The sequence below is a fragment of the Saccopteryx bilineata genome, chromosome 9 (genome assembly GCF_036850765.1).
Source record: "Saccopteryx bilineata isolate mSacBil1 chromosome 9, mSacBil1_pri_phased_curated, whole genome shotgun sequence".
Classification (NCBI taxonomy): domain Eukaryota; kingdom Metazoa; phylum Chordata; class Mammalia; order Chiroptera; family Emballonuridae; genus Saccopteryx; species Saccopteryx bilineata.
The window spans coordinates 47,134,920-47,140,004 of record NC_089498.1 but is presented as its reverse complement, the minus strand read 5'-3'; the positions used below and the strand labels follow the sequence as shown (position 1 = coordinate 47,140,004).

The 5,085-nt window shown below is 43.6% G+C and overlaps 1 non-coding gene across 1 annotated transcript; it reads right to left on the bottom strand.

Annotated features, from left to right (window-relative positions):
• Positions 1 to 2,953: 2,953 nt before the first annotated feature.
• On the bottom strand, positions 2,954 to 3,029 carry TRNAG-ACC (transfer RNA glycine (anticodon ACC)). Its single transcript has one exon. It is a non-coding gene; the product is annotated as a tRNA-Gly (tRNA).
• Between the last annotated feature and the right edge of the window lie 2,056 nt (positions 3,030 to 5,085).

Sequence of the window (5,085 nt, the reverse complement as noted above, 5' to 3'; positions counted from 1 at the left end):
AGGCTCCATTGTAGCAAAGTTAGGCCCCGGGCACTGAGGATGGCTCCATGGCCTCTGCCTCAGGCACTAGAATGGCTCTGGATGCAACAGAGCAATGCCTCAGATGGGCAGAGCATCGCCCCCTGGTGAGCATGCCGGGTGGATCCTGGTCAGGTGCATGTGGGAGTCTGTCTGACTGCCTTTCCATTTCCAGCTTCAAAAAAATACAAAAAGAAACAGCATGGTATTGGCAAAAAATATACAGTCCAATAGGACAGAATCAAGAGCCCAGAAATATAACCACATACATACATATGGACAAAAGAAAACCTCTTCAATAAATAGTGCTAGGAAAATTGGAAAGCCACATGCAATAGAATGAAACTTCACTAGTTTGTCCATCCATACAAGAATTAATTCAAAATGGACCAAAGACCTAAATATAAGATCTGAAATAATAAATTACATAAAAGAAAACATAGGTACTAAACTCATTGACATTGGTTGTAGAGAACAATTTATAAATTTGACCCCAACAGCAAGGGAAGTAAAGGCAAAAGTAAATGTATGGGATTATATCAAGCTAAAAAGTTTCTCCACAGCAGAAGAAACTGATAACAAAAAGACAGTCAACCAAATGGGAAATAATACTTGCAAACAACAGCTCTGATAAGGAGTTAATATACAAAATATATAAAGAACTCAAGGTCCTGGCTTGTTGTCTCAGTGTTAGAGCATGTGGTTGTCTCAGCCCAGCATGTGGAAGTCCCAGATTCAATTCCATCAAGCACACAGGAGAAGCGACCATCTACTTCTCCCCCCCCCCCCGCTGTCGCTTTCTTTCCACCTCTCTCTTCTCCTCCCACAATCATGTATTGAATGAGCAAGTTGACCCTGGTCACTGAGTATGGCACCATGGCCTCACCTCAGCTGCTAAAATAGCTCAGTTGCTGAACAACAGAGCAGCGGCCCCAAATGGGTAGAACATCAGGCCAAGACGGGGGTAACCGAGTGGATCCCAACTGGGATACATGCAGGAGTCTGTCTCTCTGCTTCCCTGCCTCTCAGTTAATTGAAAAAAAAAAAGAACTCACAAAGCTAAGCAACAAACAAGCAAACAATACAATTAAAAAATGGGGTGAGGGCCTGACCAGGTGGTGGTGCAGTAGATCAAGTGTCAGACTGCGACACAGAGGACCCAGGTTTGAAACCCCAAGGTTGCTGGCTTAAGCGTGGGCTCATCTGGCTTGAGCAAGGCTCATCCAAGGTCGCTGGCTTGAGCAAAAGGTCACTCAGTTTTCTGTAGCCCCCCAGTCAAGGCACATATGAAAAAACAATCAATGAACAACTAAGGTGCCACAACAAAGAAATGATGCTTCTCATCTCTCTCCCTTCTTGTCTGTCTATCCCAATCTGTCCCTCTCTCTGACTCTCTCTGTCTCTGCCACAAAAATAAATAAATAAAATAACATGAAATTGAAAACATTGCTACATAGAGACATATGTACCCCCATATTTATCACAGCATAACTCACAGTGGCCAAGACATGGATACAACCAGTGTCCCTCAATAGAGGATTGAATAAAAAAAATGTACATATATACAATGGAATACTACTCAGCCATACGAAATGATGACATGTTGCCATTTACAACAACATTGGTGGACTTTGAGAACAATATACTGGGTGAAATAAGTAAATTAGAAAATGCCAAGAACTATGTGATTTTACAAATAGGTGGGATATAAAACTAATATTCATGGACATAGATAAAAGTGAAGTGGTTACCAGGGGGAGACGGTTGTGGGAGAGAGGATTGGGAAGGGGAGTATAGAGGGACAAGTATGTGGTAACAAAGAGTGATCTGACATGAGTGGTGAGTACACAACACAATCAACAGATCAAATGCTATAGAGATGTTTACCTGAAACCTATGTATTTTCATTGATCAAGGTCAACTCATTAAAAATTTAATTTTCTAAATTAAAAATGTAAATATTTTAAAAATAATGACAAGTAAAAATTAAAAACCAGAAGAAGCAAATATCAAAACAAAGCAATAATCAAAAGAAAACAAAAACCCACAAGAAAAAAAAGTATAAAAATTAAAGAAAATGAAATTCAAAAGAGAAAAAAAGGAAAAAAAAATTTGTGAGGTTGTTCTATTTTATTCCGTTAGGTGGCACTGTATTACAAGTTTTAGCTCTGTGAAATTCCTGGACTGGCCTCCATTGAGATGTTGCTGTGGCAATGGTGTAGGTGGGGCTACAAACATATTAATAGGTGAGATTTGTTGTGAAGGCTTTATGGCTTTAATAATGGTGATCTTAGGCCTCTGGGCACTCCTCCCCATGTCTCAATAGACCAGGGGACCAGACACAGAGCACCTCTGTTCTCCAGGGGAGAGAGTGGCTCTGGAGAGTTGACTGTGCGGTTTGTCTCTGCTACTTTTTGTACCCCGTAAGGTGAGGGAGGTGGGATCTTGAAGGCAGAGAGGCTGCACTTGGATTTCTCTCTGTGAGCTGAGAACTGGTTGCCAGCAGATTGCAGGAACACTGTCTGTGACTCTTCCTTCTGCCACTGTATTGTTTTTTGTTGTTGTTGTTTTTTTTTTGTTTTTTTGTTTTGTTTTGTTTTTGCATTTTTCTGAAGCTGGAAACAGGGAGAGACAGTCAGACAGACTCCCGCATGCGCCCGACCGGGATCCACCCGGCACGCCCACCAGGGGGCGACGCTCTGCCCACCAGGGGGCGATGCTCTGCCCATCCTGGGCGTCGCCATGTTGCGTCCCTCCTGGGTGTCACCATGTTGCTACCAGAGCCACTCTAGCGCCTGGGGCAGAGGCCACAGAGCCATCCCCAGCGCCCGGGCCATCTTTGCTCCAATGGAGCCTTGGCTGCGGGAGGGGAAGAGAGAGACAGAGAGGAAGGCGCAGCGGAGGGGTGGAGAAGCAAATGGGCGCTTCTCCTATGTGCCCTGGCCAGGAATCGAACCCGGGTCCTCCGCACGGTAGGCCGACGCTCTACCGCTTAGCCAACCGGCCAGGGCCACTGTATTGGTTTTAGTGTGTTCCTCTCTGCTCTTCAATCTTACCATTTCTCCTGAAGGAAGGAGACCCAGTCATCTGGGTTTCTCCCCTCTTTGGAACCCCTGCAGACAACAACCAAGACAATCTGGGCTTCCTTACTCTCAGTAGCTTCAGCAGACAAATACCCAGACAGTCCAAGCCTTCTTCCTTTTAGGAGCCCAAGCAGACAAAAATCTGGAAAATCTGGGCTTCCCTCCTCTCCAGAGCTCCAGTGGACAAAAACCCTCTCTCCTCTCCTGAGCTGACTATGAGTACGTTTTATCTTATCTTGCACCCCTCAACCCTTACCACCTTTAGTCTATTCAGTGTACGGATCCTTCAGGCAAAACGGCAAGCTCAGCTAGGGTTCTTTTGCTGCATTATAGCTGTTAAATTTTTTAAAATTTCAAGGGGAGAAGTCAAAGGTGTTTTTCACACAGCCATTACTCTGATGTCATCAAGGTGTTTTTTCTTTAGATGAATAAGAATTTATCTATCATTGCTTTTTTCCTGGGAATAAACCCCAATTGGTGTATTACCTTTTTATATATATCTTGCAGGATTCAACTGCTAATATTGATCATATTTGTATTCGCATTTATGAGAGATATTGGTCTGTAGCTTTGTTTTTTGTGCTATCATTGTTTTATTTTGGCATTAGGAAAATACTGGCCTCCTAAAATAAGTTAAGAAATGTTTTCTTATTTTCTACTTCCTTGGAGAGGTTCTGTAAAGGATGCTAAGTAGCCAGTATACACTGTGTTAGGTATTAAGCTTTGAAACCAACTATCTGTTAGTTTGCTTTGTGATCCATTTAGAGGAACCCTGCAAACCATTTTTATTTATTTCTTACTGGATATTGCTGGACTATCAAAGGGAGAATGATACCTTGATAAAGGGACAAGAAACTTTCCTTTTTGTTTGCTTGTTATTTTCGTCAATATTGCCATCACAACAGTCTTTCAACTCAGCAAAAATGGCAGAAAAGACATTCTAGACAATGTTAACAGCACTTTTATAAATCATTGTGCAACTCAGTGGGTCACAACTAGCTTTTTTAAAAAAGAAATAAAAAAGAAGAGAATAAAAAAATATTAGAGTGACTCTAATGAGGTACAAAAAGCACTTCTTCACCATACATGTACAGTATTTGTGTGTATCTGTGCATGCACAGATTTGCACAAGTCCTGGAAGCAAACGGACTTGGAACATTATGTGTTTGATTCAGTGGTGTTGAGGCATCTGAATTTCCATCCTTCTACCGCCTTTCTCCAAAATGTTGCTTCTGAAAATCACCAACTCCTCCAGAGTTCTTCTGGGGGCAGAGGCTCCATCTGATTTAGCCCTGAAACTTCAAGAGAGGCACAACTGTTCTACATCCAAATCTGTCCTTTGTCATGTCCTTGCTGTGTGATTTTAGGCAGGTTCCTTAAACTTACTCTAAATCTGTGTGCTCATTTTAACATGAGTCCTTATAGGCTCACCTCACAAGGTACTTTGTAGGGCTAACTAAGTTAATGCATAAGGGATTTTATGGGTTAAACTGTGTCTCCTCCAAGAAGATATGCTGAAATCCTAAACCACTGTTCCTCAGAATGTGATCTTATTTGGAAACAGTCCTTGTAGACATAATTAGTTAATATGAAGTCATCCTGGAATATGACTGGTATCCTTATAGGAAGATGGCTGTCTAAGTGGTGACACAAACAGAGAGAATGTTGGCTCTGGCCAGTTAGCTCAGCGGTAGAGCATCGGCCTGGTGTGCGGGGGACCCGGGTTCGATTCCCAGCCAGGTCACATAGGAGAAGTGCCCGTTTGCTTCTCCACCCCCCCTCCTTCCTGTCTGTCTCTTCCCCTCCCACAGCCAAGGCTCCATTGGATAAAAGATGGCCCGGGCGCTGGGGATGGCCCCTTGGCCTCTGCCCCAGGTGCTAGAGTGGCTCTGGTCACGGCAGAGTGATGCCTCGGACGGGCAGAGCATTGCCCTCTGGTGGGCAGAGCGTCACCCCTGGTGGGCGTGCCGGGTGGATCCTGGTC